The sequence below is a fragment of the Choloepus didactylus genome, chromosome 5 (assembly GCF_015220235.1).
Source record: "Choloepus didactylus isolate mChoDid1 chromosome 5, mChoDid1.pri, whole genome shotgun sequence".
NCBI lineage: Eukaryota > Metazoa > Chordata > Mammalia > Pilosa > Megalonychidae > Choloepus > Choloepus didactylus.
This window is the reverse complement of record NC_051311.1, coordinates 163,004,021-163,028,503: the sequence shown is the minus strand read 5'-3', so window position 1 is coordinate 163,028,503 and position 24,483 is coordinate 163,004,021. Positions and strand designations below refer to the sequence as shown.

The following is a 24,483-nucleotide window of genomic DNA, read 5'->3' as shown; positions in this document are numbered from 1 at the left end:
CTTGAAGAGATCTCATTTACAGAGTTCACATGCCCAAGAATGGGAAGGAAGACCAAGAATGTGTCCAAACTCTTTAATTTCCACATATATGACTTTCCTAAATCTCCTTCTGTTATTTATTTTTAATTTCATCCCATTGTATTTGGAGAACATATTTTGTATGCTTTAAATCCTTTTATACTTATTGAGACTTCTTTTATCAGCTAATGAATCATATCCTAGAGAATGTTCCATGCATATTTGACAGAATATATATTTTACTATTGTCAAGTGGAAAGTTCTGTAGATATTTGCCAATCCTAATTGTATGTTATTCAATTTTTCTATTTCTTTGCTGAACTTCTCTCTAGTTCTATCCACTATTGAAAGTGGAGTATTAAAATTTCCATCTATTATTGTTTTGTAAACTATTTCTCTCTTCAATACTCCATTCTTACTTCATGTATTTTGGGATTTTGTGGTTCAGTGCATATATGTCTACAATTCTTGTATCTTCTGGGTGTATTGACCACTTTTATCATTTAAAATGTCCTACTTCATCTCTAGTCTCACTTTTTGTTTTAAAGTCCATTTTATGATGTTAGTATAGCAACTTCCATTCTCCTTTGTTTAGTCTTTGCATGGTATATCTTTTTCCATCCTTTAACTTTCAAACTATTTGTGTCTTTGAATCTAAACTGTGTCTCCTATACACAGTATGTGGTTGGATCATGTTTTAAAATTCATTCTGTCCATCTTTGTTCTTTAATTGGAGCTTTAAATCCATTTACATTTTATGTAATTACTGATACGATAGTATTTATATCTGTCATTTTGCTATTTGATCTTTATAAGATGTGTCTTTTTGTTTCATTATTCCTTCATTACTACCTTCTTTTGTGTTACTGGCAGGCCATTTTAATTCCTTTGTCATTTCTTTTACTTCTTTCATTTCATTTTCTTCACTTATTTAATTTCCCTTCTTTCTTTCCTTCCTTCCCTCCCTCCCTCCATCCTTCCTTCCTTCCTTCCTTCCTTCCTCCCTCCCTCCCTCCCTTCCTTCCTTTCTTCTGTTTTTTTTCTTAGTTGTTGCCCTGAGATCACAAATAACACATTAATTTATAGCGATCTAGTTCAGATTAATATTAACTTAATTTCATATGATACAAAAACTTTGCTCCTATATAGTTCCATTTTCCTCCCCCTCCTCTGTACTGTTATTTTCACACAAATTACAATTTTATACATTGTATTACCATCAATACTTATTTATACTTTTTACTCATGTAGTTTTCTTTTAAATCAGAAAGGAAGAAAAAGGGTACAAACAAAAACACATTTATACTGTCTTTCATATTTGTCTATGTAGTTACATTTACAGATGTTCTTTAGTTTTTATGTGAATTTGAACTATTGTTTAGTGTCCTTTCATTTCACTTTGAAGGACTCCTTTCGGTATTTCTTGCATGGCAGGTTTGCTAGTGATGAATCTTCTCAGTTTTTGTTTATCTGGGGATTTCTCAATTTCTCCTTAATATTCATAGGATAGGCTTGCTAGATATAGAATTCTTGTTTAACAGCCATTTTCCTTTAGCTCTTGAATATTTCCTCCCACTACTTCCTGGCCTCCTGGTTTCTCATGAGAAATCTGCTCTTTATCTTATTGAGGATCCCTTGTACATGATAAGTTGCTTTTATCTTGATGCTTTCAAAATTCTCTCTTAGTCTTTGACTTTCAAGTTACTTATGATATGTGTAGGTGTGGATCTCTTTGAGTTTATCCTTCTTGGAATTCATTGAGCTCTTGGATGGGTAGATTGATGTTTTTCATCAATTTTGGGAAGATTTTCAATTGACCTGTCTTCCCTTTTGCTGAGTTTCTCTTCTGTTTTCTCGAATCTGCTGTTGAGTCCCTCTTGTGACATTTTCATGTCAGTAACTTAACTCCATAATATCTATTGGTTCTTATTATAATTTTATCTCATTATTGGTAGTATGTATTTGGGGAGGCATCTCATAATTTCCTGTAGTACTTTTGACATGGTTTCCTATAGATCTTTGAACATATTTAATATACCTGATTTAAGTTTTTGTTTAGTAAGTCCAATGTCTGAGATTTCTAAGCAAAAAGGATTTTGATTGCTATTCCTCCCTTTCCTTCCAACCCCTGTATGGCTATTTTTCTGGTTTCTTTGCATGGCATATATTTTTTGTTGAAAAATAGACATTTTAAATAAAATAGTGTACTATCTCTAGAAATTAGATTCCACCTCCTTCCCAAGGTTTTATATTTTTATTTTTTTTTTATTATGGCTCTCTATTGCTGTGCTTTGTTTAGTTATTTTTTGAACTAAATCTTCATTTTTAATTATTCATGGCCAATGAGGTGCCTGCTCTGTTAGCTTTACTGTCAGTTAATGATTGGACAGAGATTTCCTTTAAAGCCTAGAACCAAATTTAATGAAGGTTTCTCTGTGCATGTTGGGGCCCTGCTTTCAACACTCAGCCGGGCAATTTACAACCCTACTTCATTCTTCATTTACTGCTTGCACAGAGGCTCAAAGTCAGCCAGAGGTGAGAGCTTAGGGCCTTCTCAGATGCTTCCTGATCATGCACACAGCCCTTTGCAAGTCCATAGACACTAGATTCCCAGGAATAGGTTGGAGCTTTTCAACTCCCCCTCTATGGACATCTGATCGCACAGCCTTTCCTTTAAGATTTCTGGTTAGCCTAATTTTTGTACTGCTATCCACCTGCACACGTTCTACTTGTTTTAGAGAAATGCCCTGGGGGAAAAGGTTTTTTGTAATGGGCAAGCTCTGAGCTATGTCAAATGAAACAGCCTTGCAAGTGGGCTCTTCCAATGAACCACCATACTGTTCAATTAATTTCAATTCTCTGGGAATTTGAAGGGATTCAACATTGTTCTGCTCCCTCTGGTGACTGAAAGGCTGCTGGTTTTCACCTTTATTGTAGCTGTTGGTTTTCAAGGCTACTGCATAGCTGGGGAAAGGAGGATGGGAATAGGACAAACTAAAACAACACAAAGATCACTGTTCTTAGTAAGATTCAGTAATTTTCTTGAATGAGCACTCCCAGATAGCTGCAAGCATTTAGTTAATTTCCAGTCTTAAAAAGTTGACTTTGAATTTTTTTTTGTCAGTATTCTTATTACTCTTATGGAGGAATTTTCAGAGATCCTGACTCTACTGTTTTACCTTACTTCTACAGATGCTTTGCCTTCAGTTTTGAAACATTTCCATTGGGTATAGACTGCTTGGTAGACAGTTTTTTTCTCTCAGAAATTTAAAGATGTTGTCCCATTCTCTTCTCACTTGCATTCTTTCCACTGAGAAATCTTCTGTCAACCTTATTTTTGTTCCTCTGTATGTAATGTGTCTTTTTTTTTATCTGGCTGATTTTAAGATCTTCCCCTTTTCACTGGCTTTTAGAAAATTTGATTATGATGTGTCTTGGTATTTTTTTTTCATTTTTTTGTGCTTTGGATTCATAGAGCTTCTTGGATCAATAGGTTTATATTTTACCTCAAATTTGAAAAGAATCAGTCATTGTATCTTCAAATATCCACCCTGCTTCTCCTTTTCTCGCTTTCAGGAAATTCAGTTACATATATATTAGGGCTCATGAAGTTGTTACACAGCTCACTGATGCTCTTGAGTCTTTTTCTTCTCTTTTCTTTCTTTATTTTTGATTCCCTTATCTCTGTGTTTCATGTTGGACAGTTTTTATTGCTATACTCTCAGGTTACTAATCTTTTCTTCTGAATTTTCTAATCTGCCATTGATACAGCCTGTCCAGTGCATTCTTCATCACACACAATGTAATTTTCACCTCTAGAATTTTGATTTGGGAATTTAAAAAAAAATTGTCTCTCCACTTAACTTTCTGAACATATGAAATGTTTTAATGTCCTTCTCTGATAATTTTAACATCTAAGCTCTGGCTCAGTTTTGATTGATAGAGTTATCTTCTCATTATGGGTCTTATTTACATGCCTCTTTTTCGTGCCCATTAATTTTTGATTGTATGCTAGGCACTATGTGTGAATTTACCTTGTTAGGCACTCTATATTCTTTGTATTGCTAGAAATTTTTTTGGGCTTTGTTCTGGGATACAGATAAGTTACTTAGAAAAGGTTTAATTGTTTTACATCTTGCTTTTAAGATTTTTTGAGTGGATTTGGAGTAGTTTTTGGTCTAGTTCTAATTATTACCTGCTAAAGAGGCAATGCTGTCGTCTGTGCTTTATCCAGGGCCCCATGAATCATGTGATTTTCCATTCTGAAATGTAGGAACAGGCACTATTCCCATTCATACTTGTCTGCTGAACACTCTTCCTTCTCATCATTTCTGATGGTGCTTTTCTTAGGCTCACATAGTATCCTGACACTCAAGTGCTTAGAATCCTCAGAGAAAGACACAAGGGGGACCCTCTGCAGATCACTACTACTCTCTTCTGCAAAATCCACCTGCCTTGTCTTCCCTGAACTCTCAGTTTCATCTCTTCAATGCAAGGAGCTTCCTGAGCTCTACCTATGTTCTCCCTTCCTGGCACAAAGATCTGAAAATTCTCTTAAGGAAATGAAATGAGGCTGACTGTATTTGTTGTTTCTCATCTCTCAGGGATTGCTGTCCTTTTTGATTTTATCTTCAGTGACTTGAATACCATTTTTTGCATATTTTTCATTTTTGAGTTGTAAAACCAGTAAAACTAGTCTGTAAGGACTGTAAAACCAGTCCCTGTTACAAAATTTCTGTGAGAAATTGGAAATCCCCACATATATTTTCTAAAGATAAGAAGAGGAGTAAGGGATGACTCCCAGGTTTCTGGTTTGAACCATGTATTGTTGGCAGTAAAATTCCCTGAGATGAGGGATATAGAAGGATGAGCAGACTCTCTCTTTGGGTGGAGATGGGGAGAAATGATGAGCATGGTCTGCGTGTGTTGTATTTGTGGAATGCAGGCAAATCACAGAGATGTCTCTAAACACTGGGATCTGTGGACCTAGGGAAAGGCATGTTGGGTGGCAATAAAATAACAACAGCCAGACATTTTTAAGAAAATAAATGTTTGGCACCTCACATACATTTTTTTCCCTGAATCGTTAGGCAGCCTTGCAAATGTTGGCACCCATTGTCTCTATTGATGCATGAGGAAGACAGGACAAAGGTTATGTCACTTGCACGAGGCCATCCAGTTAAGCAGGAGTTTTTGCTGGGGACTGAATTAAATCTTTCTGAGTCCAAAGCTCTTGATCTTCCTTCTCGGCCAACAGCCCTCGGGCAGCTCCGCAATAGTCTGAGAAACGTGTGTGGCCAGACTGCTGGCTGGGTCAGTGAAGTTTTCTGAGAACTTCCTCTTCTCCTGGACCTTGACAAATAAGGAGCATTGCTGGATAAAGAGGAGGGGCCATTGTGGTGGAAATGGGGAATTGTCCACACATTTTTGGTAAGAACCATTTGGATTCTTGGGTTGTAGGCGAGCCTTGGGCATGTCTAACTCATCAGACCTTACTGTATTCTGGAAGAAACTCCTCTGGGCTCTGCCATCTCCCTGAGAGCTGAACTCAGGCACAGTGTTCTTTGATTTCCCAACTAATAATGATAACAGAAACACTTCCTGAGCAGTTAGCAAAGAGCAGGCATTGTTAATGAGTGCATTAACTGCATTTAATCATTATAACCATCTTATAAGACAAATACTATGTTCATCCCCAATTAACAGATGAAAACTGTGAGGCCCAGAAAGTTTAAGTCACTCATCTGTGGTTGCACAGGTGGCAGTGCTAGGTTTGAATCCAGCCATCTAGCTTCAGGTCCTGGTATTCATGAGACATCGTCACTGTCAGTTGATGAAATGGATGTGCCCATGTGTGCTGCCTCTTCTGTAGGGAACCATCGTGACCTGTTTTATAGAAGGCTCCTCCCTTTTGGAAAAGACACCCATCTCCCATTCTGGAGAAAGATCATGTACTTAGGGCAGCAAGACACTGTGGGAGAAGCACAGATTTTGGCATCAGGTAGGTCTGTCTTTGATTCTTTTACTTGGCATATGTCGTGCTCTATGAAATTTGACTGTTTTTGAAACAGCAGTTTCACGTAGTTTGACATAATAGTTTCATGATCGTAAGCCAGCGATCCAACCGCTCTGATATTTAATGTGTTTCTGTTTTTGTTTTTTTGTGTGTGTGACATAGGGATGCAGGTCGTTGGATGAAGAGTAAGCATGAGCACAGAGCTAGCCCCTGATGGAGGAAGAGGTGATGTGCAGAACTCCTGGCTCTCCCATCCCTGTCCTACAGGAAACCACTGGATGTAGCTCCAAGGGATTGGCTGACAATGGGTTCCATTGCTTGGGGCCAGCACATGATGGTGTTCATCATGGCTGGAGAAGATGTTGTAGAGGTGGAGTGGTTAGTGAAGGGGCAATGTAGGCATCACTGGGAGATGAAGCAGCAGGGTTTAGAGAGGCAGAAGGGAGAGTTGAGAAGGATAATGTGTTCCTAAGGTGAAACGTGAAAACTATGAAGACTGTGCCATCAATTCGGCTCACAAACTGAAGAGGTCAAGGCCATTCCCCAAGGAGATGGTAAGTGCCAGAAACATCCCTGTGTTTCACAGTTAGTGTTGTTTTCTGAATTGCAGACGCATGGATGGAATTGTCGGAGTGGATTATCCACCTTCCTGCCCACCAGCCGCTGAGAATGAAGTAACACATAGCTGCTCTGATCACCCACAGAACTCTGAGGACGGTTGCCTCCAGCTGCAAACACCCTTGTCTGTGTATCCTTGCGCCCTCACCAACAATACTGTTTCCTAGGTATATTTCGAAGCGGAAAAGGTTGGGAGGATTATTCTAACTCCCCTCCATAGCCCTTTATAGCTGAGATTATTCTTACTATTCATTGCATAAGTGTGTGGTCAGAGGCACTCCTGACTTCTTGGCAAGCCTCTGCTCTTGGCTTCCTCGTCAGCTGCTCTTTGTGCTCACAGCTTGCATGTGGCACCAAGGTGTGTGTGTAGATGAGAGAAAAGGGGGCCTGCTCACACCCACCTGGGGGAGCGTGAACTGACACAAGCACTTTGGAGAGCAAGTGGGCAAAAGCTTGGAAAGCTCACAAGCAATTATGACCTACACTTTCCCCTTCTGGCTCAATGCCAGAAGGAACCCCAATGCAGACACATAAGGGGGCATATCAGAAGCTCATTAAAGCATGACCTGCCACCAAATGCCCATCAACGAGACGAGGGCACTCTACATGCCCTGGTCTGCTGTCTGGAAATGAAAAGAAGAAAACAAAAATGAATGCATGTTTCAAAATGGAGACATCTGAGAAACATAATACAGAGTGCAAAAAGGAGGTTACTGAATGGCACATACTTCATACCAGTCAAATAAAGCAATAGTGCATATGGTTTATGAAGAAATGCAAAGGCCTTAAAGAAGAGAAACTTGTGTGTCAGAGATGTATGGCCATTTGGGGACAGTGGTTACTTCTGTTGGAAGGAGGGAGAGGATGGGATTAGGGTGAGGCACCCCAGGATGTAACTGTGTGTGTGTCCCCCTTTATTTCATTGTGACAATGACCTCTAAAGCAAATATGGCTTAAATAATTAAAGATTATTACAGGCTCGGATTTGGGTACCCAGGTACCATTATATGGCTCTTTTTACTTTTTTATATGTTTGAAAGATTTCAGCTTAAAGCACTGCAGGACTCTCTGTCTGGCACTGGCCCTGGAAGCTCCCCCAAATGACCGCTGCTCATTTATCCCTCACAGTGCTTCTAGGAGTTCACGAGTTTACAGACAGGAAACTAGAGTGCGTGGGACGAAATGGAAGGTTCAAGGTCGCTGGCTGAGCCTCTGGCAGAACTAGTGTGAACTTTGTGTGAAGCCAGTGTTAGTTCCCTAAGAGAAGAGCTGCTGCCTGCGGGTTCTTGGGGGACCTGCTAATGCAGTGGGGATCCTCCCATTGGCAGAGGGATCAGGCATGAGGCTAAGACATTTCTCCTCCCCTCCATGTCTCCCATGCTCTTCTGAGATTCTATCAGGTCTGGTCACTTAGTAGAAATTGTTTTCCGATGAGCAATGCTTACTTACTTAGGGGTGGGTTTTGCTGCCGTAGAATTAATCTGCAGCAACCTGTCTGTAAAAGGACTACAGAAACTTCCCTCCGACTCAGTACAAAGTGATTTTAGTACTTTAAAGGTGTCAGAACTCACTCCTTCCGCAACTGGTGCCCCTCGGGCAAGACCTTGGAGTTAGGCTGAACAAGGGGGTAGCGGCAAGCCCCCCAGGAGAAAACCTGCGAAGGGCAGCTAGGAAAATCATCCCACAGCCTTCCTTTGTACTTGGCCACCTGCTGCTGGTGCCAAAGGATTTTGAAAACCTTCCACACTCACACAGGCATGTCCTTGACTTCATGTGGACTCTGCCCCCACCACCTGTTTTCTCAGTGTGGGCTGGGCTGGGCTCCACAGCCCCCACCAAGTTCCAGGTCTGCTACTATGTTGGTAAGTGGCCGTGGGCCAGTCATTTCCTCTTGAAATGATTTTGGTTTCCGTGTTTGAATCCCAAGAGGGTTGTGGTTCACATGCTCTAGGGCTTCTCCCACCTATAGTATTTTATGATGAGAAATGAAAAATAGGAAGGTAAGTGCCCTATTGGGAAGGCAGGAAGGAAGGAGGTCAGGGGAAGTCATTGTGTACACCGACTGTGTGGGGTTCGTCACGCAGCAGAGACATGGTGGGAAAATGTTTCCAGGCAATGGGATATCCGTTAGACAACAGAATGCATTTCCCCCTCTCTGACAGCAACAAAAGCAATGAGAGATGCTAGGCTTTGTAAAAATGTCACTTAGTTGTGCATAATCACTTAGCATAAATGTGATCATTTATACATCATTATACATAATGTATAATTTATACTTTAGTATAAATATAACATGGTTTGGCACTTTGCAAATTTCCTAACCTTTTGAGGTGGTTTTCTTTGATCCTCAAAGCAGCCCTCTGGGGGAGTCACTTACTGGTACCCTTTTTCCTGGGAGAAAACTGGGGATCTGAGTAGTCCCAGAGTGGGAACCCAAACCTGTTCGCTTTCTATAAGAGAATGGGAAGTGTCTGATACATTCACAAAGCTTGGCATAAAAAGTTGATGCAAAGGGCTAGGGCTGGGGCTGGGTGGGTGGGTCCACTAAAAACAAACCCAAGAGTTCCTAAAAATCCAGGGTCCCACTGCATGGCTCAGGGGTTAATTCTGGATGCCTCACTTTACAAGAGTGTCCACTGTAGGTTTTAGTACAAGGAATGTGTTCCCAGCACGTTTGGAAAATACATTCCGATTTGCAAAAAATTGTTGTTCATTTCATTTCATGGACACCCATGGCTTGAATAAAGAGGTATACAATTAGATGTGGGTGCACAGTCCAATCAGATGAGAGCCAAATTCCACTGATGAAGAAGCTTGACCAAGTGGTCAGGCTTGTTGTTATCTCCCCTGACCACAGCTGAATGGATGCAGTCATTTGAAACAAAGACCATGCCGGACAATTTACCTGGAAGATGGGGAAGGGTGCCCAACGGACTATTTTCATCTCGAGCTTGGTCTTATGCAGGATGGAGGAGGCAACATATTATTTTCCCCAGAGCTGAAACACGAGCCCGTGCATCCCACAAACCAGCTCTCCATTGGTGCCCAGGGACTTGATATCTTTGTGTAGAAGGCACCGCATAGAAGGCACACTTTACTGGAGAAAAGAAATGAGTGAAATCGTTGGCCTTTGTTATTATACTGCATACAACACAAGGAGAGTGAAAGGGTACGCTAATAGAAAGACTGGGGCATTCTGACACAGCAAATTAAATAATGTAGCAATTTGGGGAAACACAGGAATACATCAGGATAAAAGAATTGCCTGTTTTGTTCCAGTCACTAAAATATAGAAGCCTCATCAAACACCTAGGGGCCCTGAGAGGTGGGCTGGAGTTTACAGGGGAGAAGGCTAGAGATCGGAGAGCATTGAATGACTTATTTCAATCTGCTGTGTTACGGTAAGTAGCTGGAGTTAAGAGTCAGGTCTTTCTAATCCCAAATCCAGTGTCGTTTACTCAACGTGCTGCTGTGACATTGAGGCTGTAACAAACACCAGCTTAAAATTATCCCTTTACCACAGTCCTAGTCTCCCAGCCCTGCTCCCTTCAGTACGGGGCCTGACGCTGATGGGGGTGAGCACAGATTGCCAGGGGACACAGGTTTCAAATTCAGCAGGAAGATTCATGATGGACAGCCTTGACAGCTCAGCCCCCAGGAGGCACCTGCCCTGAGACTCCTCAGCAACTCCCACTGCCTGTGCTCAGCGCCTCTGAGGCCTTTTGGTGCTAGTCAGCTACCTTCCTTTCCAGCTCCTTCTCTCTACCTCTGCCACAAGGATCTGCTTTCTATACTCTGGGTGCCCCTGGCTATAGGTCCTTTTCACAGCATGGTCCCTCAGCCGAGAACCTTGCTCATCTACCTCCTGAGTCACCCTTTGTGTCTCATCCGCTTGGCATATTCTCAGGGGAAACTTCCCGCTGCTCTCCTCGCCCCAGACTCTCCCAGGGGATGTTGCAAAACATCCTGCCGAGCCCAGGACAGCTCTCCACAGCAAAGAATGATCTGACCCCAAATGTCAGCAGTGCTGAGTTTGAGAAACCCTGATCTACCACTGACAAAGACATATTGCCTCCGTTTTGAAGATGAGAAAAATGCTTGCAGGCACTCAGATAGTAAGGAGTAAGAAACTGTTAAGCAAACCAGGCCTTCTGCAGACTCATCAGGCCACGCAACGATCTTTAGGTGCTAAGGCTTAAAGATGCTTAAGTGGGATTTTTTTTTTTCCTTCATTTGGGGTGGCTCAGGCATTAGAGATGGCTAGGATAGCTCAGCTGGGGCCATGTGTCTAAGGCCTTGGTTCTGGCTGATGGCTAGTTTCTAAATGGGAATTTTTAAACACTCACTGTGCACCAGGTATTATTCTAAATGCTTCATATTTGTTGATTCATTTTGATCATCCTAACCTAATGAGATCTGTACTATTATTTAACCCAATGTTACAGATGAGGAAACTGTGGCACAGAAAGGTTAGTAAGTCACTTGCCCAAGGTCAGGCATCTACTAACTTGTGGGAGTCAGGCCTCTCCATTAAACAACATTCACCTTGACTTCTTGAATTCTTCTGTTGATATTATTCTAGACAATGCCTTCAACCTCTTTTAATTTTTTTCAGAGCAGTATTAAAGATGAAATACATTCCATGCTTGTATCTCATTATGTTTATTGTTGTTCTGATCTTGTCCAGATAAAATATTTAAGGGGACCTAAACATGCAGGCTTATGGAGCTAGAAGGCCATGTTGGAGGTTATTAGGTCCTCTCCTCTTGTGCAGAGGAGAAACTGAGGCCATGCAAAGCAGATGAAATAATTCATGCAAGGCTGCTCTGCCCCCTCGGCTCCACAGAGAAGGGGAAACCCCGCCTGGAACCCTGGGCTTACCTCTTGCCCTGTAGCTCCCATGTCTTCTCAGACGTGTGGAGGTATCTAAAGTTTCTCTTTCAGTAGATGCAGCTCTATGAAACTCAAGGTTGGGTAGGATGGAATGCCCACCATTAATAATAGAGCTTTCTGAACTGAACAGCCAAAAATCATTTTCAGAACTGGTCTTTATGCCAACCCATTGAGGGCTCAGAGAATTCCTAGTTCTATCTCCTTGAACTTGATGCTCAGTTTTCTCTGAAAATTGTAGAGTATGACCAACTAAATATAGTAAATGTTAAGGAATTTTAGTTCATTGGGTTTTTAGTTTAGCACACCTATGCAATTTAAAAGAGGATATAAATGACCACAGTTCATCTGATTCTTGGAATAAAGCACCACAGTTTTCCTCTTGTCCAGCCTGTGATTCGAGAATAAGTACAGTGCCTTCCTGGATGCATTCCAGATGTACAATGGGACAATATTAACCAAGAGCCATTAGTGGCAATCATACATTTCTATGAAATTTCACATTAAATACTGCTGGAATTTATGTGTAGCCAGAGTTACCTACTGACTTGTAAAATTGCTCTGAGACTTAATAAATACTCAGTTACATCCATCATTATTTCAGACATCACTAGCTGTAAATGGAACCCTCCAGAACCAGCAAAGAAACTTGAAGTAGGCTGGGGGAATCATTTGGATCTTTATGCCATCTAGAATATTAAAATATTGAAATTAAATTTGAGAAATTAAAATCATGGGTAAAACTACAGACCTTAAGATAATTTTAAGGTCTTTGGGCAACTTTGAGATTAAATAATTTTGAGGTACACATGGTAAAAGCAAACTGAAAACTTCACAGGGAATAGTGTTTTGCAGCTTCTTAAAATAATACAATAATAAATCAAAATATTAGGATTCAAGATCATCACCATCTTTAATGTAATCTGATTTTCTGACTCACTGCAAGCATGTTTTGTGAATCAAATTTGAGAGCTCACTTCTGAGTTCATTCAGAGCATGGGAATTAGATGCACAAAAAATGGTTTCAACAAGGACCCTGGAAAAGTCTCCTCCAGGTGATCAGATCACACAGAAAAGTGGGATGTGTTGGCCCAGGTCTGTTGATGTCCCTTTCTAGGGCACGTCCCCCAGTGCTGGCACTGCCTCGGGAAGCATGGTGATAGGACACGGCCCGATGTGATTGGCAGGAGGGATGTTCTGAGAAAGTTAGCGAAGGTCCTTGGCGAAGTCACAAACTAGCCAGTGGGATGTTCTACGATGAAAGTTTAGCCTCTGGAATCAGCTGCGGTGGCTCTGGTCTCAGCTCCACCCTGTGCCATGCAGAGGGGTGGGGTTACTATTTAGGTCTGTGCCTCTGCTTTCTCCTCTGTAAGAGACTGTACTGACAGTAGTTGCCTCTGGTTACAAATGTAAGGGGCTTAGAATGGGTGAGCACATAGTAAGCCCTCCGCCGTGGCAGTTACTAACCCAGAAATATTATTGTTATTAAGGGATCACTGTAAGACTCAGTGTCTTCATCTGTAAAATGTGGACTTTCTTCACAGGGAGCTTTAGGGGCAGGATTAAGAGAAACAGCACAAATAAAGCCCTTTGCATGTTGTCTGGGCCCTGACAGGAGCCCACTCCCTTGCCTGCGTTTTGGGAATCCTGTTCAACTTCAAGCAACACTTCCTAACTCCATTGCTGCTTCAAAATGAAGACGGGGAATAGTCAATGTGCAAAGAGCCTTTAGCATTAAAATCTCTACAGTATTTTTCTAGGACAAACACCTCTAGATCATTTACAGCCCATTGTACTCAGAGTTAAATTTGCACTTGTAGTTGACAAATGCTTTATTACATGGAAACCAGTCCTTTATTCAGCTGCCTCCATCTGTTAAGTATCCAGAGTGCAACAAGGAGCCTAGAAATTGGCCCTAAAACAGCTTTGAAGATTCCCAGGCAGGGGACGCTAGGGCCCCAGGATCCTCACAGTCTCCTGGAGCCTGGGGTTCCAGCCCAGGAGTCACCCCTGTTTGTCCTGATCCTGCCACCCCGTTCCCCCAAGACCAGCCACCCCCAGCTACCAGGTTTCATTGATTTCAACTTCTTGCTTCCATGGCTTTCTCTCTCTTTGTCTGAATTTCATTCTCTTATAAAGGACTCCGGTACTAGATTTAAAATCCATCCTGATTGAGATGGGCCACCCTTTATCTGAAGTAACCTCATTAAAAGGTACTCCTCACGATGGGTTCACACCCACAGGAATAGATTAAGTTTAAGAACATGTTTTTCTGGGGTACATACAGCTTCAAAACACCACACATCTTCTCCCACCCTGCCTTGTCTTGACATTCTTTTATTGGTGCCATTACTTTTTTTTTTTTTTTTTTATTAGTTACAGTCTCTAGTTTATGCTGATTGCATCCCTCCCCCAATACCTCCCCATTTTTAACACCTTGCAAGGTTGACATTTGCTTGTTCTCCCTCGTGAAAGAACATATTTGTACATTTTATCACAGTTGTTGAATACTCTAGATTTCACCAAGTTACACAGTCCCAGTCGTTATCTTTCCTCCTTTCTTGTGGTGTCTCACATGCTCCCCACCTTCCTCTCTCAACCGTATTCATAGTTACCTTTGTTCAGTGTACTTACATTGTTGTGCTACCATCTCCCAAAATTGTGTTCCAAACCACTCACCCCTGTCTTCTATCACCCTGTAGTGCTCCCTTTAGTATTTCCTGTAGGACAGGTGTCTTGTTCACAAAGTCTCTCATTATCTGCTTGTCAGAAAATATTTTGAGCTCTCCCTCATATTTGAAGGACAGCTTTGCTGGATACAGGATTCTTGGTTGGTGGTTTTTCTCTTTCAGTATCTTAAATATATCACACCACTTCCTTCTTGCCTCCATGGTTTCTGCTGAGAGATCTGCACATAGTCTTATTACGCTTCCTTTGTATGTAATGGATCGCTTTTCTCTTGCTGCTTTCAGGATTCTCTCTTTGTCTTTGACATTTGATAATCTGATTATTAAGTGTCTTGGCGTAGGCCTATTCATATCTCTTCTGTTTGGAGTACGCTGCGCTTCTTGGATCTGTAATTTTATGTCTTTCATAAGAGATGGGAAATTTTCATTAATTATTTCCTCTATTATTGCTTCTGCCCCCTTTCCCTTCTCTTCTCCTTCTGGGACACCAATGATACATACATTATTGTACTTTGTTTCATCCTTGAGTTTCCAGAGACATTGCTCATATTTTTTTCATTCTTTTCTCCATCTGCTCCTTTGCGTGTAGGCTTTCAGGTGTTTTGTTCTCCAGTTCCTGAGTGTTTTCTTCTGCCTCTTGAGATCTGCTGTTGTATGTTTCCTTTGTGTCTTTCATCTCTTGTGTTGTGCCTTTCATTTCCATAGATTCTACTAGTTGTTTTTTTGAACTTTTGATTTCTGCTGTATACATGTCCAGTGCTTCCTTTACAGCCTCTATCTCTTTTGCAATATCTTCTCTAAACTTTTTGAATTGATCTAGCATTAGTTGTTTAAATTCCTATATCTCAGTTGAAGGGTACGTTTGTTCCTTTGACTGGGCCATAACTTTGTTTTTCTTAGTGTAGGTTGTAATTTTCTGTTGTCTAGGCATGGTTTCCTTGGTTATCCAAATCAGGTTGTCCCAGACCAGAACAGGCTCAGGTCCCAGAGGGAAGAAATATTCAGTATCTGGTTTCCCTGTGGGTGTGTCTTAGAAAATTGCTCCACCCTTTGATGCCTCGGGTCACTGCTTTTCTGCCCAGCAGGTGATGCCTGTTAGCCTATAATTCTTGACTGGTGTGAGGAGGTATGGCCATGCTCCCCCAGGCTCTGGGGTCTGGTTCTGAATGGAAAGGGCCCCACCCCTTTCCTCCTAGAGAAGACAGACCCCCCAGGTGGAGGTCATTAGCATTTCAATGGTCTCACTCTCTGCTTGTGCTGTCTCCACCATTCCTGGAGTCACAGCCCTGGAAACTGAGAATGACTGGGGCTTTCTCCACTGAGCCAAAAAAGAAACAAATAGTCCCCTTCAGACCCAGTCCAAGGCGACCCTCCGGCTCTCCCAGGTCAGTCGTCACCTAAAGCCTCTGTCTGGTTTTTGGGGCTGCGTACCTGTAGTGAGCAGTTCACACTCGCTACTTAAAACCCCAGTTGGAGCTCAGCTGAGCTATATTCGCTTGCTGGGAGAGAGCTTCTCTCTGGCACCACGAGGCTTTGCAGCTCGGGCTATGGGGGAGGGGGTCTCACGACTTGGTTCCGCAGGTTTTACTTACAGATTTTATGCTGTGTTCTTGGGCATTCCTCCCAATTCAGGTTGGTGTAAGATGAGTGGATGGTCTCGTTTGTCCCCCCGCAGTTATTCTGGATTATTTACTAGCTGTTTCTGTTTTTTTTGTAGTTGTTCCAGGGGGACTACTTAGCTTCCACTCCTCTCTATGCCTCCATCTTGCCCGAGTCCTGGTGCCATTACTTTTAAAGTTCTAAAATATATCAATCTTTTCCTTTCTGGTTAGCTTTTTTGGCCTTCTATTTAAGAAATCTTCCCTGTTCCAAGATTATAAACATATTCTCCTATGTTATCATCTAAATACCTTTTAATTTTGCCTTTCATAATTAGCTCTATAATTCTATCCACAGAAGGTGTACAATATAAATTCTTTGTTTTTCCTCTTTCACAAGAATACCTAATTTTTACAACTCCATTTATTTAGAAAAATCATCCAGGTCATCTTTGCCAAAAAGTGGGTGTCCATACATGCTTGGTTCTATTTCTGGACTGTGATTTTGTTTTGTTGATCAGTTTGGTTTCCTTGTGGCAGTACCACATTGTCTGAATCTCTACAAATTTATGAAAAGCATTGATAGAGAATACAGCAAGATTCCCAGTATCTTCTACAAATGTGTCTGGACTAATAGTGGCTCTCTGCATTTCTACATACTTGTAGAGTTATTTTGTTGAGTTCCAAATAAATATTTGATTAGTATTCTGTTGATTCTATAGATCAATTTTAAGTGACTAGGCATTTCTAGAATATTAAATCTTTCATATATGTGAAATAGCTCTCCATTTATATAGGTCTTCTTTAATTTTTTCTTAGTTACATGTTAAAGTTTCTTTGTTGCAGTCTTGAATATCTTTTGTTAGATTTGTTCCTGGGGACTGTTTTTTTTTTTTTTTTTTTTTTTTTTTTGATGCTAGTGTAAACCCCATCTTAAAAAAATCATCCTCTGTTGTTACTGACATCTAGAAATACCATTGGTTTGTGTGTATTTATTCTGAATAAATACCTTTATTCTGAATTGATACCTTTACTCTCCTCCTGGGCAAAGAAAAGACCTTGGGACATTGCAGTTGTATCAGTCCCCTTTCTGATTTCTGTGCTTTTGTTGTTACGTATTTTAATTCTCTCTATATATATTAAATGTCAGAAATTGTTATTGTTCTTTTATAATATAGTCAACATTCATTTGGATATAGTGACATAATTACTATTTTATTTTCTCTTTATTTTTCCCTCTATTTTCAGCTTTCCACCTGTAATAACTTTCCTTCTGCCTGAAGTATATCCTTTAATATTTCATTGTGTTGTACTTTATTGACAAAGTCTCAATTTTTGTTTTTCTGAAAATATCTTTATGCTGTCTTATTTTATTTTACAGATTTTGCCAGATGTCCTATACAAAAGTGAAAAACTTGCATGGATTGCAGTGATTTCTAACTAGTGTCATACACACAAAAAGAAGATTACTTAATTTTTACTAAGGAATAACTATCTTACACCCTTGGTATTTTAAAATTTTGTTGTAATAATCAGACAATGTAGTCTATATATTTCTGCTTTTTTTTTTTTTTAAAAAAAAAACACATTCTAGCTATATAGAAATAGAACTACTATGTTAAGAATTATGGCAATTTTAAAGGTCTTTCTTTGCAGATTTTTTAAATATGAAAAATTTGTATACAGTGAAATGCACGACCTTAAATATACAGTTTGATAGATTTTGACAAATATGCACACCTGTTTAACAGTAACGCAACCCCTGTCAAGGTGCATGATACTTCCATCACCCTAGAATCTTCCTTCTGGCACCTTTCCAATCAATCCCCACCCGTTACCGCCCAGAAGAAAATCTATTCTGGTATCTGTCATCATAGATTCGTTTTGCTGGTTCTTGGCCATTATGGTTATTTTGAATAAAACTGATAAGAACATTCTTTTTTGTGGAAATGAGTTTTCCTTTTTCTTGTCTCTCTTTTAATCTATAAATTCCTTCTCTAATTTTTTCCTTGAATTTCATTTTTTGAAGAAACTGGATCATTTGTCTTGTGGAGTTTCCCACAGCCTGTGCTGACTAATACCTCAGGTACAACTAGCAAACTTTGTGCTAGTTGTACCTGAGGTATTAGTCAGCATGTTTCTCCATTCTATATTTCCTGTAAATCGATATTCAAATCCAGGGACCTTTCATTCAATTTTTTTGGCAAGAATTATTTATATGTGGTAATGTATACTTCTATCAGGAGGAACAAGATGCCAGGTTGTCTTCTTTTTGTGATGTTCGTAGCCTTTAAAACATTGTTTAGAACCATTAATCATACCCTCTTGAGAAGTTGTTTATTTCAATTCTATTTTTTTTTTTTTTTGTTCATTAGCTAGAATTCCTCTATGAAGCAAGGGATTACAAAAAAATCCCTTCCTAGTAACAATTTGGTTAACCTGAAGTATGGTTTGTGTAGGAACAAGCCCTTTCCCTTAATTACTAATTTTCAAAATAATGAGTTGACTTTTCTTGAGTTCCCCAAGGTGATCAATAAATTATATTTTTCAAGTATCAGTGTGTACTCATGGATTTCAACGTATTTGGTAAGTTTCAATCCGTTGCAATTATTACTTTTACTGATATTCAAACTGACCCATCTTTGGCCAGTGGAAGCCTCTTCAAGTTGGTTCCTGACTTCTTTTGATATGATCATAGCTTTTGATAGCTACCTTGCTTTCTTGTATGGCATGAGATTCCAGGAAAATTTTGTATATAATATGCCCCAGCCCTAGAATCAGCCATTTCCTCAAAGAATCTGATTCCTTTTAGTGGTACATGCTATTTTAAGACCACAATCTGAGTGTTAGAGGGTGCATATTGCCCCTGGATTGGATGTTTTTCATTGGAGACAGCTGAAATACATATTTTATTTTATTTTTCAAAGATAAGATATATCATGAATTCTTTTTGAGACTCCCAATTTAAAATAAAGTTATGAGATTTAACTATTTACCTCCTGGATCTCAGCATTTGTCTTTGTCCCATGCTAAAATCATTATTTCCCAGTGACTCCACATAATGACCCATTTACTTTCACCTACCTAAGACCCACTAGAGTTCCAGGGAAACAACAGCAATGGAAGATCAACAGAGTAATTACTGAAAGAGTGTCCATGTTTTTGCAGTGTTTTTGGTGTTAGCTATATCACCCAGTGGTTGTACTATCAATTTATTGCATTTTAAAGTCATTAGGATTAGTCTTTTTCTGTGTGTTTATGCCATCAAAGTAATACACAGTTCATATTTTAATTTTAATATTTAGGTGTTGATTTAAAAATTATTTAGTTTTATAATTTATGTAAAATATTTCTATAGTTCTTTAGTTAAATCTACAAAAAAAAAAAAATACCCATCAGGAGATGTCTGGCTTTTATTTCTGTCCCATCCATTTAAATAATTACCTCATTGTGTAGGCAACCAACTTTTAAAAATGCAAATGACTCATCTTTCCATTACTTTTTAATTGAGGTATAATCTGTATGTAGTAAAGTGCACTAATCTTAAGTCCACAGCTTGATGAATTTTTATTTATCGATCAACCTGTATAACAACTACCCAGGTTGAGATATGGAACATTTCTAGCACTCCAGAAGGATCTCTTATGCCTGCTCCCAATCAATAATCCCTCCTTCTACCCCAGGCTAACTACTATTTTGGCTTCTAGCCCCATAGACTGGTTCTGCCTGTCCTTGATGCTCATATACAGGGGATATGAATGACACATACTATTGTACTTTTTGTGTTGAACTTCTTTCACTCAACATAATATCTGGGAGATTGTGATGGATTGAACTGCATACCCCAGTTGGACATGTCTTTGGTCTTGATCCACATCCTAGCAGTTGCAGATCTATTGTAAATACAATTTCTTCAAGATGTTACTTCAGTTAAGGTGTGATCCAAATGAGTCAAGTTAGGCTTTAATCCATATTACTGGAGACCTTTATCAGCAGTGTGAAAATCAGATGAACAGAGAAGCCATGCGGAGCAGCCAGAAGCTGGAGGTCAATGGGACCCTGAGTGGAAGATGACATCACCATGTGCATTGCCAAGGGACCCCAAAGATTGCTGGCCAGCCAGAAGACACCAACCCAGGAAAGAGCAAGCCCTCTATCCTCTGAAACTACCTGGCCATAAATTCCTGTCGTTAAGCCAATCCATTGTATGGTATTTGTTTTAGCATTTAGGAAACTAAAACACAGATTCACCTATGTTATCGTATGTAGCAGTAGTTAATTATTTTTCATTGCTATGTAGTAGCCATTCCTTTTTTTGAAAAAAATATTTATTTTTAATTGTGGTAAAATATAAATAACATAAAAATCATTTTAACCACTTTAAGTGGACAGTTCTTTGACATTAAGTACATTGACAATGTTTTGTAACTTTCACCTCTATTTCCAGATAATTTTCATAATCCTAAATCAAAACTCATACTCATTTAGTAATAACTCCCCATTCCTCCCTCCTAACACCCCTGGTAACCATTATTCTGATTTCTATCTCCATGAATTTGCTTATTATAAATACTTTATATGAGGAATAATACAATATTTTTCCTTTTGCATCTGGCTTATTTCATTCAACATGTTATCAAGGTTTATCTATGTTGTAGTATGCACCAATGCTTCACCTCTTCTTACAGCTGAATAATATTCCATTGTCTATATATACCACATTTTGTTTATCCATTCATTTATTGGTGGATACTTGGCTTGCTTTCACCTTTTGGCTATTGTGAATAATTCTGTTGTGAACATTGGTGTACATATCTGAGTCCTTGCTTTCAATTCTTTTGGAAATTCACCTTTAGGAGTGAACTTACTGGGTCATATGGTAATTCTATTTTTAAGTTTCTGAGGAGCCCCAAACTGTTTTACAGCAGCTGTATCATTGTACATTCCCAACAGCATATACAGGGGTTCCGTTTTCTCCAGATGCTTACCCAACACTTGTTATTTTCTGTTTTTTTTTAATAATGGCCATCCTAGTGGGTGTGAAGTGGTATCTCATCTTAGTTTTAATATGCATTTCTCTAATGGCTAATACTGTTGAACATTGCTCCATATACTTGTTGCAATTTGAATATCATCTTTTTCTATTGAAATATTTATTCAAATCTTTGGCCTATTTTTAACTGGATTGTTTGTCTATTTGTTTTTGAGTTGTAGAAGTTGTTTATATATTCTGGATGTTAAACTCTTATCAAATATATATTTTACAAGTGTCTTATCAAATTCTGTAGGCTGTCTTCTCGCTTTCTTGCTAATGTCCTTTGATGCATAAAAATTTTTAATTTTGGTGCAGTCCCCACTGATCTATTTTTTTCTTTTGTTTCCCATGTTTTTGGTGTAAAATCTAAAAATCCATTGCTACCTCAGGATCTTGAAGTGGTTTTCCTGTGTTTTCTTATAAGGGTTTTACAGGACTCGTTCTTATATTTAGGTCTTTGATCTATTTGAATTAATTTTTGTATATGCTGAGAAGTAGGGATCTATATTCAAACTTTGCTTGTGGATTTCCGGTTGTCCCAGCACCATTTGTTGAAAAAAACTATTTTTTTTCCCATTGAATGGATGTGGCACTCTTGGTCAAAAAATTGACTGGCCATAGATGTGGGGATCTAACTCTGGACTGTCAATTCTGTTCCACTGGTCTGTATGTCTATCCTTATGCCTGTATCACATTGTTTTAATTACTGTGGGTTTTGAAATCAGGAAGTGTGAGTCCTCCAACTTTGTTCTTCTTTAAAACTATTGTGGCTATTTGGGGACCCTTGAAATTCCATATGAATGTGAGGATTAGCTTTTTCATTTCTGCAAAAAAGCATGCTGGAATTTTGACTGGATCACCATTATGGTTGTTTGAAGCTATGTACACCAGAAAAACATGTTCTTAAAGTTAATCCATTCCTTTTTGCGTAAACCCATTTTGATGAGGCTGCTTCAGTTAAGCTGTGACCCACCTCATTCAGAATGGGTCTTAATCCTCTTACTGGAATCCTTTATAAGAGAATGAAACACAGATAAAGAGAGAGAAAAGCCATGAAGCAAGAAGCTAAAGTTAAAAAAGCCCAGAAGAGAACGGAGAGAGCAGCAGATGTCACCATGTGCCTTACCATGTGGCCGAGGAGCCAAGGATCACTGGCAACCCGTCTTCAGGAGGAAAGTATGGCTGTGATGATGCCTTGATTTGTACTTTCTCACAACCTCAAGCTGCAAGCAAATAAATTCCCATTGTTTAAAGTCAACCCATTTCATGGTATCTGATTTGAGTTGCCTAGGAAACTAAAATAGCAATGAATTTGTAGACTGCTTTAGGCAGAACTGACATCTGGACAATATTGTCTTCGAATCCATGAACGTGGGATGTCTTTCCATTTATTTAGGTCTTCTTTAATTTCTTTCAGCAATGTTTTGTGGTTTTCAGTGTATGAGTCTTTAAACTCCTTGGTTAAATTTATTCCCAGGTATCTTAATCTTTATGTGCTATTATAAATTGAATTGTTTCCTTCATTTCCTTTTCAGATTTTTCGGTACTGGTGTAAAGGAACCCAACTGACTTCTGAGTGTTTATCTTGTTTCCTACTATCTTGCTGAATTTATTTATTAGTTCTGTAGCTTTTGAGGGATTCTTTGGGGCTCCTTGCAGTTCCATATGAATATGAGGATTACGTGTGAATAGAGATAATTTGAAAGCTTTCCCCCTAAGATTAGCAACAAGACAAGGCTGCCTACTGTCTCTACTGTTATTCAACATTGTACTGGAAGTTCTAGTCAGAGCAATAAGACAAGATAAAGAAATAAAAGGCATACAATTTGGAAAAGCAGAAGTGAAAGTATCCATGATTTTAATATAAGAAAATGTGTGTATATTCCTATCCCTTCTTTGCTCTTACATAAACAGTATCTTACTTTTCTCCATCTAGCTTTTGTGACAATATTATATCTTGAATTACTTTAGAGTAGCTTATAGAAATATTATTTATTGATTTTTCTTTAATAAGTGACAATTTACATTTAACAAGGTGCACAAATCGTAAGTGTACAACTGTTATATAATCACTATTCAGATCAAGATATGGAACATTTTTGTCATCCTAGAATATTGCCTTCTCCTCCTCCTGGTCAATTCTGCCTAATGCATAGGTAACCACTTTAATAACCATCAGTTAGTTATGTCTGTACTGAAAGTACACCATAGGCGGTACTCTTTTTTTTGCATCTGTTTTTTCTCATTCAACATAATGATTTTGAGAATCATTCACATTATTTTGTGTTTCAGAATTTTCTCATTTAATTGCTGAGTAGTAATTCATTCTATGAATAAACCACAATGATTTTTATTCATTATTCTTTCAATGGATATTTTGTTAGTTCCAATTTTGGGATCTCATGAGTAAAGCTGCTATGAACCTTTTTGCACAAGTCTTTCTTTGGACGTACACACTCACTTTCTTGAGTATATCCCTAGAACTTGAATTATTGTGTCAATTTTCTGTTGTTTCTTGTGTCAATTTTAGTAATTTTTGTCTTTCAATAAATTTATCCTCTTCATCTAAGAAGCAAATGTAATTGCATAAAATAAAACAAAGTACTTAATACCCTTTTATAACTTTTTCAGTGCCTGTAAGAGCTGAATCATGTCTCTTCATTCCTTCCTGATATTACCAATTTGTACTTTCTTGTTTGTGCCTTGATCAATCTAGCTAGGACTTTATCAGTTTTATTTTATTTTTTCTTTCAAAGAACTGATTCGGTTTCATTGATTTTTCTAATTAAAATTTTTATTGAGATAATTGTAGATTCACATGCAGTTGTAAGAAAGAATACAGAGACATCCCTTGTACCCTTTGGCCAGTTTCCGCCAATGGATTTGCAAAATTATGGTATAATGTCACAACCAGAATACTGATATTTATCTACCAACTGCATTTGGATTTCCCCAGTTTTTCTTGTAATAATTTGCATGTGCATTTATTTCCAAAAAATTTCATCCACCACCACAGTCAAGAAACAGTGCAGTTCCATCACCACAAGGCTCCCTCCTATTGCCTTTTAAAACCACACCCACCTCTCTTCTGTCTTCTGCCACCCTGTCCCTAATTCCCTACAAATAGTAATCTGTTCTGCTTTTCGAAAATTTTGTTATTTCAATAACATAATATAAATGGAATCACACAGTATATAAACTTTTGGATCCTCTGGGTTCTATTTAAATCTTTCATTTTAGGAATCAGTTAGTTGTTTATGTTCAACATGTAGGTCCTAGATTACTTTTGTGTGTTATGATTGGAATGGCAATTTAATTTTCAAAGCCTTTGTGGTTTTACTTTTGTTTCCTTGGTTTAATTTGTACCACCGGAGATCCAGGAACCTTGTGTTATTGATTAGGATGGATAGGCTTCCTGGTTGGCTAATGGGCTTCTCTCAATGGGGAAGGAGACTCAGTTCTGTGAAGAAAAGAGGCTCCCCTCACCAGTTCTTGTTTTGGGGCTTTCTCTGTCTGTGGGGATTAGAGCACTCCTGGGTTGGCCACTGGTTATGGCGAGTCCCTCTTATTGATGCTGTCCCAGCATCTCTCCACAGGAAGGGTTGTCTCAGGTCCAGCAGA

At 39.1% G+C, this 24,483-nt stretch overlaps 1 long non-coding RNA gene across 1 annotated transcript; it reads left to right on the top strand.

The window, feature by feature from the left end:
• The first annotated feature begins 5,888 nt into the window (after positions 1-5,888).
• LOC119535048 lies at positions 5,889-7,514 on the top strand. The gene is made up of 3 exons (XR_005217155.1): positions 5,889-6,019; positions 6,197-6,259; positions 6,645-7,514. It is a non-coding gene; the product is annotated as an uncharacterized LOC119535048 (long non-coding RNA).
• Positions 7,515-24,483: the final 16,969 nt, after the last annotated feature.